The sequence below is a fragment of the Mirounga angustirostris genome, unplaced genomic scaffold, assembly GCF_029215605.1.
Source record: "Mirounga angustirostris isolate CCGP_5_RB_7025 unplaced genomic scaffold, mMirAng1.0.hap1 SCAF_4, whole genome shotgun sequence".
NCBI classification, from domain to species: domain Eukaryota; kingdom Metazoa; phylum Chordata; class Mammalia; order Carnivora; family Phocidae; genus Mirounga; species Mirounga angustirostris.
This window is the reverse complement of record NW_026991712.1, coordinates 54,573,098-54,586,185: the sequence shown is the minus strand read 5'-3', so window position 1 is coordinate 54,586,185 and position 13,088 is coordinate 54,573,098. Positions and strand designations below refer to the sequence as shown.

The window sequence follows — 13,088 nt, the reverse complement described above, 5'->3', positions numbered from 1 at the left end:
ATGTTTCTATTCAATAGAAATTTTCCTTACTTCTTGGAGCATGGTCAGAGTAGTTGCTTTAAAGTCTTTGATTATTTTCAACATCTAGGTCATCTCAGAGTTGGTCTGTTAGACTTTTCCCTTTAAGTTTCTTGAAATTTCCTTGTGTTTTTTTATGTTCAGTAATCTTGGCTTCAGTCTCTCTACTCTACCACATTCATCCTGTGACTTGAGCTGACCTCCAGGGCCAGTGGCAAGGGGATAGAGAGAAAAAATAAAAGCAATGGGGATTCTTTCCACAGTCTTCCGACCACAGTCCCTCTAGTCAGAGACAAGGATTGACCTCTTTCACAGATTTAGGGCTTTCTGGGCCTCTGCAACTGCCCCGCCACCATGAGACTGTAGCTTCAAGACTGGAGTTTGCCTGATGGCAGGGCCAGAAGAGAAAACATCCAGCGGATTCCCCTTCTGTCTCTTATTCCATGGACCTTCCCCTTCTCACTCCTCAAACCAGATAGATAGCACTTCTATTGAAGCTCTTTTTTTGTCCATGTTGGTGCACAGTTCTGAGATTTGGGCTGCCTTTCAGTTTGGGCTGGGAGGTTAAAAAAAAGCAAAAATAATAACAGGAAACTCACTGCCAAATTGTAAATACTCCGAGTAGTGCCTTTCTTTCCCAGTCTCACTGCTATCATATATTTTTCAGTCTTCAGATAGCTGCTCCATACCTCTGTACAAGGATTTTAGTTGCATTAGGTGGGAGAGACAGGGGAGAAAGTCCTTAACCAGTACTGGAGGCGCTTCACAATATTTTATTTTATTTTATTTTATTTATTATTTTTTTTAAAGATTTTTTTTTTTTATTATTCATGAGAGACAGAGCGAGAGAGAAAGGCAGAGGGAGAAGCAGGCTCCCAAGGAGCAGGGAGCCCGATGCGGGACTCGATCCCAGGACCCTGAGATCATGACCTGAGCCGAAGGCAGACGCTTAACCATCTGAGCCACCCAGGCGCCCCACAATATTTTAAATCAAAATAAAACTACTTGTGTTAAGAAACATAATTATGTATTGTACATTAAATTTTATGAATAAATATGGCATATTTTTTGGTATTTTAAAATAATTCTATTTAGGCTAACAATTTACCCATTATAACATTAGTAAAGATTATGAATTATGTTGGCTAATAATTTTAGTATCCATAAATAGATCTGTGAGATAATACAGATCTATACATGGCCTAACACAAGCTCATAATTCCAGCTATTTGTTAACACCGTACTATGTACTATGTGCTTCACCTGAACTTCCACATTTAATCTTCACAGTAACCTTGTAAATTAGCTATTGTTATCCACATCTTACAAGTGTGGAATGGGTGGCTCAGAGAAGCTTAATCCATTTTTCAAGGGAAGGAAGGGTACAAATCCAGGTTTGTTTTGCAGGGGTGGATTGATAAACTTTTCCTTAAAGGGCCAGACAGTAAATATTTTAGGCTTTGCAGGCCATTCAGTCTCTGTTGTAAATACTCACTCAACTCTGCCATTATAGTGGGGGAAAAAAAACTATTTGTAAATAAATGTGGGTGGCCATATTCCAATAAAACTTATTTTATAAAAACAGGCAACTGATCCATGGACTGTAGTTTGCCAACTCCCGCTCTAGAGACCAAAGGTCTAATCACTATTCTGCACTATTTCTTTTTCCCACACAATCATCTTTCTACCAGCCAGCTCTATGAACTTGACCTTTTTCCTTAATGACAAAAAACTAGAATTAGTTGTGATTACATTATTATGTTATTAGAAATATGTGTACTTTTTAAAGTCAGATTGAGTTTTTTAATTTGAGATTTCTGTCATTATTTTGTTTTTCACTATTTATTTTTGTTATATCAATTCCTATAATTTACTGAATGAGATGAATTTCTAGCCCGTCAAGTACCTCTGTAGAAAAACACAGCCAGCCAGAATATATTATGCAAAAATGGTCACTGACTCTGTTACCTTCTGAGATTTTAGGCAATGCTTCTTAACATCAAAACAAAATTACATTGGAAGCTGTAGTTGGACAAGTAGCCAAATGGAATTTCTGCCTTGAGAAACTGAGAAATGGCAAAGGGAATTGAGGGATTAAGAAATGGTAAAAATAATTTACGGAAGAGGAAAAAAAAGGTGAATTCAACATTTCTTTCCCTGGAGAAAATAGCATGAAACATTATCTGACTTAATCCTTTTTAAGTTTTTCTAAATTCTATTATTTTCAATATGGTATTCAATCTAATTTATCAATTTATGGATTTTTAGTGTACTAGCATTCACAGAATATATTAGACTTTAACATATTAGTCTGTCTTCCTCATGTTCACCTTTTTACTTAGAAAACATATTACATTTTATTCAATTTTATACCCCATATTACTAAAAGTAAGGATAAAAGATACTGCTGTTTAAGAGTGAAACATTAGACTGAGATGTGAAAAAATGTGAAAAATCATTTGGATATTTTGAAAGTTCCTATCTGGAAATACATATAAAATAATAAAAAGAACCTTCTCATTTTCAATTTAAAAAAATTTTAAATTTAATATCAATTAATTAACATATAGTGTATTATTAGTTTCAGAGGTAGAATTCAGTAATTCATCAGTCTTATATAATACCTAGTGCTCATCACATCACGTGCCCTTCTTAACGTCCATCACCCAGTTACCCCATCACCCCCCTCCCCTCCAGCAACCCTTAGTTTGTTTCCTTTGATTAAGAGTCTCTTATCATTTGTCTCCCTCTCTGGTTTCATCTTGTTTTATTTTTCCCTCCCTTCCCCTATGATCCTCTGTTTTGTTTCTTAAATTCCACATAGGAGTGAAATCATATGATAATTGTCTTTCTCTGACGGACTTATTTTGTTTAGCATAACACCTTCTAGTTCCATCCACATTGTTGCAAATGGCTAGATGTCATTTTTTTGATGGCTGAGTAATATTTCATTAAATATATATATGTGTGTGTATACACACACACACACACACACATATATATACACACACCACATCTTTTTTATCCATTCACCTGTCGATGGACATCTGGGCTCTTTCCATAGTTTGGCTGTTGTGGACATTGCTGCTATAAATACTGGGGTGCAGGTGTCCCTTTGGACCACTACATTTGTATCTTTGGGGTAAATCCCTAGTAGTGCAATTGCTGGGTCATAGGGTAGCTCTATTTTTAACTTCTTGAGGAACCTCCATACTATTTTCCAGAGTGGCTGTACAAGCTTGCATTCCCACCAACAGTGTGAGAGGGTTCCCCTTTCTCTGCATCTGCACCAACATCTGTCGTTTCCTGACTTGTTAATTTTAGCCATTCTGACTGTTATGAGGTGGTACCTTATTGTGGTTTTGATTTGTATTTCCCTGATGCCGAGTGATGTTGAGCATTTTTTCATGCTGTTGGCCATCTGTATGTCTTCTTTGGAGAAATGTCTATTCATGTCTTCTGCCCATTTCTTGATTAGATTATTTGTTTTTTGAGTGTTGAATTTGATAAGTTCTTCATCTCATTTTCAAAATTTGAAGAAGTGATTTAACTTAAAATGGAAATTTCCAGTGATAAAAAAATGCTATTAATTTATGATGTGGCTCAGCTGTTTTAATTTCACCTAATAGTAAGTTCACCTGTGTAGTATGTTTGTTAAAAATTGGTATTTAGAACCAAAATTTAATATCTGTGTTAATGCAAACTGGAGAAGCTTATATAAGAGACTTTAACTATATCTTTAATATCTTAGTTTCTAAGTATCATAATCAAACCTGTGGTTTCAATGTATTGTTCTTAATGCTAAGTTTTCACAAATCTACTATACATGTAGATGTTTAAGGGAATGACATTAAGGGAATAAAAAAGAATTGGGTCTGACTTCCACATTGGGATCATCATTGAGTGTGGGCAAGGAGGACCCAGCACCAGGGATAAAGTTGATAATTCAGCAAAACTATGTCCTTGGAGTCAGATATGACCAAGAGAATATAAAAATATAAATTGGCAAAGTTCTTGGGGAAAAAAAGAGTGTTCAATTTAAATAAACCTCCGAAGGACAGACTGACCTCAAATAGGTCAATTCTGTTCTAGACTTGTGTTAACACTATCATGCTGCTGCAATTTTTAGCCAGACTTCACAGAATTATTGGGCAAAGTGCTCATCAGTTGGAGCACAAAATGTAATTCTGTAATTTCTCTCTATTGTTGTCTCTAAGGAAGAACTATAAAGTGTTTGTTATAAAGATGCTTCATTGTGTAAAAACCCAAAAATTCCAACGTAGAATATTCTTTTCCATTTTTGCATTTCTAAGGTCCATTTGTAAAGGATACATAATGAAAACCTCATTTTTAATTTCAAAATAAATTTACTTTAAATTTCTTGGCTACACTGGTACTACTAGATCTCTGTAAATAAAAACAGTAAAAAAAAGTATTGAAACCTCAAATATTTAGACTTTGTATTTATATACCACGTATCTCAATACAGACCCAATCATGTTTATTTATTTTTTACTATGTGGAAGTAGGAAGTATAAACCCTATATTAATTATTTCAACTCTGGCTGCAAAGATATATCGAAGCCAGAATCTATAAGCCTCAGTTAGGAATTTAATGACAAATCTTGAAAGAATGAAAGACAATTGCCATATTTGTTTTTGAAAGAACAGAGTCATTGTATTTGCTAGATAGATAAAGAAAAGTTTATGGGTATTTATAATTCCACATCAAAAAAATTTATGTTATATCTATTTTATTCTGTATCTTTTTTACCATAAGTTGTTTTTTTAATTTACCATTATTTACCATTTTAATTTTTATGTATTTGCTAAGAGAGTCAAAGTGCTTTCATAAAACAGTGAAAATACTATTATTTATAGTTTTAAGGAATTTTCACTTATAACTTTGAGGCAATGACAGTTTGTTATAGGGAATTTCACCCTGTTTGGAAATGTGTGTTGGTTCACTTAATGCTGAATCTTAAGTTGAAGATGATTAAATTTACCCCGATCTTGTGATAGTTAACTCATTATCTTTATTCTGTAATTTCGCATATACAAATGATTTGACTTGTTAGTAAGCCCCCCAAATTTTAGTTCTTCATATCTTGCTACAGAAATATCTGTAAAAAACACAATGACTTTAATAATTTCTAAAAAGAAACACAAATCTTTCTCTGACAAAATACATCTTATGCATTATTGAAAATACCATATTTAGCTTTATATTCTGTCTTGAAGTTTCCCATTATTATAAATTACCAAATGCATATTTTTGTTTCAAATGAACTTCTTTGCCAATTTCCTATTTCTTCCATTAGCATTTCCATTCTTCTAATCATCCAGACTAGTCATCTTAATTTTCTAATTTGCCTTCAATTCGATGGTCTCACCATAAATTGCTTTTATAATTCAGTTTTAGGAGGAAATTCCTGAGGAATCAGAATACTTCCTAATAACTGATAAAAAAAAGATCTTGTGACTCAGTTTGTTTTTTCTTAGTTTGGGTAACCTTAATTGCCAGAAAGCCATGGAGTTATGGTTAATCCTCAATTATAATAGCCATTTTATCTAGTTTGTGTAAAACTGACAGATAAATTATTATTCAACAAATACCTAATGAGCATGTATTATATGTAGTAAGTTAAAACTAGTTTTTATTATAATTTTATTTCTTTGTGATTTTTTTTTTAAAGATTTTATTTATTCATTTGATAGAAAGAGAGAGAGAGAGAGCACAGGCAGGGCGAGTAGCAGAGGGAGAGGGAGAAGCAGGCTCCCTGCTGAGCAAGGAGCCGGATGTGGGACTCGATCCCAGGACTCTGGGATCATGACCTGAGCTGAAGGCAGACGCTTAACTCACTGAGCCACCCAGGCGGCCCTGTCCATGATTTTTAATGGTAAGATTATATTTTAATGGTGTTATTAGAAGTTGTTTTAATACTGGAAGTAGATAAATGCATGCAGATGACATGAAAAAAATGCATCTGACCCATCGACAAGGCCTATGAATTCTCTTTGAAATATTTATTATATCCTTTTTGATTTCCATACTAATATTAAGGAAAGACACACTCTGCCTCAATCTGTCAACCTGTGCACACACCCTCTTTTTGGGTGACATTTAACAGTAAGTCACTATAAATTACACTGCCATACAAATTGGTATGTCACTTTTTAATTTTCCAATACTATGTCTAAATAAATGCTGCTATGGACTGAATTTTGTTCTCCCAAAATTCATATGTTGAAGCCCTAACCCTCAATGTGACTGTATGTGGATATAGGTCCTTTAGAAGGTAGCAAAGGTTAATGAAGTTATAAGGGTGGGAGTCCTACTTCAATAGGATTGGTGACCTTAGAAGAAGAGAAAGAGAGAGGGAGATCTTTCTCTCTTTTTTTTTAAGATTTTATTTATTTATTTGACAGAAAGATAGAGAGAACCAGAGAGCATAAGCAGAGGGAATGGCAGAGGGAGAGGAAGAAGTAGGCTCCGCACTAAGCAGCTCGATCCCAGGCCCCTGGGATCATGACCTGAGCCGAAGGCAAACGCTTAACCATCTGAGCCACCCAGGTGCCTCGATCTTTCTCTTTCTACCAGTGGAAGAACACAGCAATAAATTTATTCTTTATAAGCCACAAAGAGAGCCTTACCAGAACCCGAAGATGCTGGCACCCTGATCTCAGACTTCAGCCTCAAGAATTGTGAGAAAATAAGATTCTGTTGTTTAAGCCTAATCTACAGTATTTTGCTATGGCAGCCCAAGCTGACTAAATAACTTATGTTATATAGCTCAACTAAGCTTTACTGTAGTTCTAACAATGGAAGTATTGGATAGTAACCCAACCAATAATAAAAAAAATAGCATTTTGTTTCACATTTTTCTACTATTTTTTGTGGGTGATCTACTTAAAGGCACCCTTTGGTGGCTAGTGTAATTAGCAAGAGAAGATGTGTACACTTGTACCCTGGAGATGAGTAATATTAAATATTATAAAACTATACCCCTATATCTACCAACTGTTACCACAATATATGTACACATGTGCATAAACACATGTCTATATGGAGTGTGTATACACATATATACGGAGGAAAGGTTTATTTTAAGCAATTGGCTCACATGATTGTGGAAGCTTTCAAGTTCAAAATCTGCAGGGTTATGCCATAAGGTTGGAAATCCAGGGTAGAGTTATAGTTTGAGTCCAAAGGCAGAATTCCTTCCTGCTCAGGGAAAGACAGTCTTTGTTCAACTGACTGGATGAGGCCCACCCACAATACGAAGACAATCTGCCTTATTCAAAGATTACCAATTTAAATGTTAATCTCATCCAGAAAACACCTTCACAGAAACATCCAGAATAATTTCTGACCAATTATCCAGAAACTGGCCTAGCCAAGTTGACACATAAAATTAACCATCACGCATAGATTCTGTCCTTAAGAGAAATAAAGAGTAATTCATATGATTTGCTTTTATTTCATTCCATGGACAGTTTATCAGTCCTCTCTTTCCTGATCTGAAACTTGAGAGAGTAGAAATCCAATGCCTTCCCTTGTCATTCTCAATAGGCTCACTATTCTTACTAAGAAAAAGCAGTTTTGCTATAGTATATGGATCTCAAGTCAGATAATCTATTTACATATTCCAACCCCACTACTATTCACTGTAACTTTGAAAAAGTCACTTAGTCTTATTGAATCTCAGTGTCTTCAACATGAAAATGGGAAGAATAACATCTACCTCACAGGTAGGTTATGAGGACAACATGAGAGTTTGTGGAAAATAGTAGCATGGTAACATATTAACCCTAACCATTATGTGTTAAATAAAACTCTCTGCCTACTTAAAAGAACTATTTTGAAAACTACGCCATTCACTCATATCTATTCAGTCATTTAGCAAATATTTATTGCATACCAATGACTGTAGTATTACACTAAGCTTCTCAAAAACAACAGTACCCTATGAAAATGTAGATTATCAGAAACACTGAATAGCTAATATTCTGTATAGTTATTATCAACTCAAGTACAGCTAGACATGGGATGGAATAACTTTTAGTAATAGCACTAGGTCATTAAATTGGCATTACTATATACCTATAAAGGGATCTTAGGTGGTTCCCTAGAAGCAGGGACCAAGAGGGGAATTCTCCTATAAGTGATTTGTTAGAGATGACTCCTCTTGAGTGAGAGAACTGCAACTTCCAGTAAAGGGAATTTGAAACTGGAAACAACAACCTCTGCTACAAAAGGACACTGATGTTCATAATAACAGAGGCACTGCAAAGGTGTTAAGAGCTTTCTGAATTCTCAAAAAAAAAAAAAAGAAAAAAGACTGACATTCACTGTAGTCTTTTACAGTTTTGAAAACTGATCCTTCCTTGAATTACATATAAATTAAGTTCCTATGAATACTATTATTTTATTATCTGGAATTTCTCTTTCTTATGAAAATATAAACTCCATTTTGTTTTGAAAACAGAGCCAGAGGAAATCCTTATTTCTGTTTTCTTGATTATCTGTTAGCTGCTAAGAGACCCAAGTGTACTTAAGGCTTAAGCCATTCTGTTTCTTAGAAACAGCAAGCAAACAATTGTTGGATTCATATTACAAAATTAGATAGACAAAATACCAAATTTATTCTAAGTAAGAAGTAAATAGAATAGTGTACTTTCAATGTAAAACTGTAATAAGCAATTTTTCTAGAAAGATAGGTTTGCAAATGTGGACATTTGTATAAATAGTTAATGGCAGATAACTCTAATAACATGCATAGCTACAATGAAAATTAGAGCTTTAGTTTTTCACTTTTACCTGTTTGTTCTTAAAACCAAGTAATCAATTATATTAGTAATTACACGTATTCATAAGGTGAATTCTCATACAGCTGTTTCCATTAAAAGGTAGCTGGAGAAACTATAGTATCTAATAATTGCTTTAAGAAGCAGACTTATAAGGCTTTTAAAATCATAAAGAAGTACCAAGATATTCACTTATGTGATTTATAATGGGAAACTTTTCCTTTTCTGTCCTTAGTATAAATATCCTAACATCATCATTAACATTACATAATATTTATTTGCAATACGTTACAGCATTTTTAAGGCCCCAGCAAGCTGCTATGATTAATAATAAGGCAAGGGGGAAAGGACTCATGATTTTTTTTTTCTTTTTTTCTGTTCCTCCAGGTGGGAAAAGAAGCACCTAAGAAAACTTAGTTCTCCTGGCAACAATAGGCAAAAAGCTCAAGTTCACAATGTGTCGAAACAGTTCTAGGCATTGGTTCTTATTTGAATTTTTAGAGTTACTGCATAACACACAGGACACTAGGAAAAATAATGTTTCTGCTGTCCTCCCTAATCCGAATCTACATTGTCTCTGTTTCTTTAGGATTAGATTTGGTTACACTAATAGAAAAATGTGTAAGCAAATACTCTCATAATCTAGAGGTGAAGAGAACTTGAATAAAAACTCAAATGTACGATTCATAAGAAAAATATATTGATGGACTTGACAGAATTAAAGTTAAAAATTTCCATTCAATGAAAGGTATAATAGACAAAGTTATCAAATATGTCACAAACTGGAAAAAGATTATCAAAATAACCAAAACACCAAGAAGCCAACATCTAAAATATACAAGGAATTTACAAATCCATAAGAATAAATGAGAATCCCAAAATAAAATATGGATAAAACTAGGCAGTTCACTGAAAATCAAATCTGAATTAGCAAGTATATAAAGAGATGCCCAAGTCTTGATTTTCAACAGATTGGTAAAAAATGAGGTAAGCCAGCTATTAATGAGTTATAGGAAGATGAGTGCTCTTGCACATGGCTAATGGCGGTGCATACTGTACAGCCATTGTAGAGAACAATCTGGGCGTACTTACTAGAAATGAATATGGTCCAGTAGTCCATTCCAGGGATGCATCCCAGAGAAACTTAAGCCCAGGTGCATAAGGGGACAGGCACAAAGATGTTCATTGTAGCAACAGGTTAGAGGCATTTGGGTGCCCATCACTATAGAAATGGGTAAACAAAATATGGTGTATACATACAGTAATTCAGCATGCAGAAGCAATAAACAAGTTATATACAGGAGCATGGGTGAATCTCTAAATGAATATTTATTTAAAAATTACAAATTGAACGAAGGCTACAGTATAATGTCATGTATATAAATTAAGAACAGATGCACATATAAAACAGTACCACATATGTTTCAAGGAACCACATATATCCAAAGATATCTGTGAGCTTTGGAACTTAAATGCAATATAATGGTGCTTATAGTGAGGAGGTTGGTAAATAGAGTTAAAATGGTGGATGAAAGTCTAAGAAATAAAATGGGGGAAGAAAGATGCCTTTGTGTAGGCAGTTGACATATGTGTTGTACACTGGTAAGTATTATTAACTCAACACCCTGCATCTGAGATTAAAAATATATGAATTATATAACTATAATGCCTATGCTTTGTAACTTAGGAAAAAATAGTACATCATGAATAAATATATTTAATTACACTTCTTGTTTCTTTACTGACTATCCCAGAACATGCCAGACTTCCATTAATTTCTTAAGTCTTATGCCATTGTCCCCCTCATCCTTGGTGATCTTTACCTATCCAGTGATACCCTTCAAGATATAATTTAAGTTCTACTTCTTCATAAGACCTTTTAAATTGTTCGATTCATGCAAATGTCTCCCTGAAACCAATTACTTTTATAAGCTGTGCCAAATCATCTAAGACTTAATAATATGTTGAATATATTGTCCTCTATCACTGTATTATGTCTTGCCCAGGGCTTCCTCTACTAGATGTTAACTGCACAGAAAGCAGAGAGACGTCTTTGGAGCTTCCTGTTGTGCAGAGAACAGAGTTGTATATGTGAGAGTATTTGGATTAACAAATTTTCAGATAAGATTTGGGATTGTGGTGGCAAGGGATGGATAGATGGGATCCTAACTGAAGGTTGAAAAAATGTATCTCATTGCTGCTGAGAATTAATTTTGAAGGTGGAGAGAATAGAGATTCCCTTTGGAACTGGAGATTCTTTTGGAACTAGAGGAGAAAGAGTGGAATAATCACTATCATACTGTGAATGGAGTAGCCTTCCAATCAATGAAGGAGATGAAGCTTGCTTTAAGTTCCTCCTTTTTTTTTTTTTTTTCCTTTTCTCAGTGTTCCCTTATTTAGGACTATCACTATATTTTTTCCCTGAACACTTAAAGAAATTTGTTTTTACTTCAATCTACAAAATAAAACTAGTAAGAGCCAACTCAGGATGTGCTTCCTCTATCTAGAAAACTCTTCAACAGCTCCTTCTCCCCTTTTAGGGGAAATATGCTTCTTTTGTTTTTGATGAAAATTATCATTTTGTTATGATTACTAAATGTGTGAATTACTAAATTATAGTGGGGCATTCCTCTGGAGGCTGTGGAGAGAAGAAATGCCTTACATAGTGGGAGTTGATAAACTGAGTTGGATTCTCACTGAGATTTAGAATCACATTTAGCTATGCTCTGAAAATGATTTCAATGAGAGCCAAATGTTGTCTCTGAAAGGGAAATTGATCTTTGAGTAAGATCCAACAGGAGGTGGGAGCTTTGAAACAAGAAGATATATGTGGCTTGCTCAGCCCTTTGGAAGGTGCAAAAGATAAGTGGATTGGCTCCAGGAAATAATGGTTGAAGAGAAAGTAATGCAAGGCATAAAAAATCAGGGATATGATGTAATAAGACAGGGTCCAATATCTGTTTCAGCTACTTACTAATTTTGTCACCTGTATTGAGTCAATAAACATCTCTGAACCTTTGCTTTCTTTTTTGTATGATAAAGAGGTGAGAGAATCTTTATTTTGTATTCATCTATGAATGTTACCATCAGCTAAAAAGATCACTTGGCAGCTAAAAAAAAATATGAACAGATAAGGAACATAAGAGAAGGAAATGAGCTTCATTCATTTTAATAACTGGCTAGTAATCATTTTAGTAACTGGCTAATAAAGAAATGGGCCTGAAATATAGTAGGTACTCAACAAATATTTGTTGAATGGATACATCAGAAAAATGGAATAAATCAAGAGGAAGTAAAGTCAGAAGAGAACACCAAGACCAGACTCCCAGGCCAGGCATATAGGAGACAGAGGATGGAACTTCGGAAGGCAGATAAGAAACTGTCCTCTTTGCGCAGAGGTCAGGACCAGGAAAAAAGCTGCAGGAGCCAGTATAGCTGTATCATAAAAGTGCTGAGAGCCTGTTATCTATACAGGAGATTAGCAGGCATGTTTTAAAGAATTAAGATTCACAGTAGTAATGCCTACCCAAGTATACCTTCAACAACATGTCTGAACAATTAGAATTATATTTAAAGCAGCTAGAAGGCAAGGTGAGGAAGGGAAGTGAGGAGTCCCATGAAACTGCCATAGGTAAAATCAGACATACACTAGTAGTATAAATATAGCAAACAAATTAATCTGAGGCATCTAGAAAATGAAGAATTCTGAAAAATGAAAATTATAGTATCTACTCTGAAGAACTGTTTTGAAGATCAAATAAGTGAACATATGAAAAGGACTTAAAATATGCCTAACATGATTTTAAAAATTGTATTGTTATCATTATCATTGCCTTATTGTTTTTGTTGTTGCTATAGCTATTATGCATAATAGAGTATGTATGAGCCAACTCAATCTTTAGCTTGACTTCAGTTCAAGAACTTGTAATTTGTAAAGTAAATTGCTTCTTTATTTTTGGGTTTTCTTCCAAGTGTGGTTTTTTCCTCCTTTGTGCTCTTTTAAAAGTCCTCCCCATCCACTCCCCCCCACAATTCTAGCTTTGTTTTAGAAACACCAAGGAAAAAGGACCTTTCCACTTAGGCCAGGGAGGCTAAGTGGGAGGTGGCTGTGGTCTGGCCATTAAGGCCTAGGATCTCAGATGTTAGAGGAACAGAAAAGTCAGAGCAGAACCATGGGAAGGGCAGGAATAGAAACAGGCATGGTTCAAGTTTTCCTTCACATGACTCTGTGTAAGAGATGAACCATACCACATTCAACTGCA

The 13,088-nt window shown here is 34.7% G+C and overlaps 1 long non-coding RNA gene across 1 annotated transcript in view; it reads right to left on the bottom strand.

The window, feature by feature from the left end:
* The window catches only part of LOC123858963 (uncharacterized), a 184,137-nt gene that overhangs the window by 169,645 nt on the left and 1,404 nt on the right, over positions 1-13,088 (bottom strand). The window contains exon 2 of the long non-coding RNA XR_006794321.3: positions 9,919-10,048. This is a non-coding gene — a long non-coding RNA (uncharacterized LOC123858963). The remainder of the gene's footprint in view (positions 1-9,918; positions 10,049-13,088) is intronic.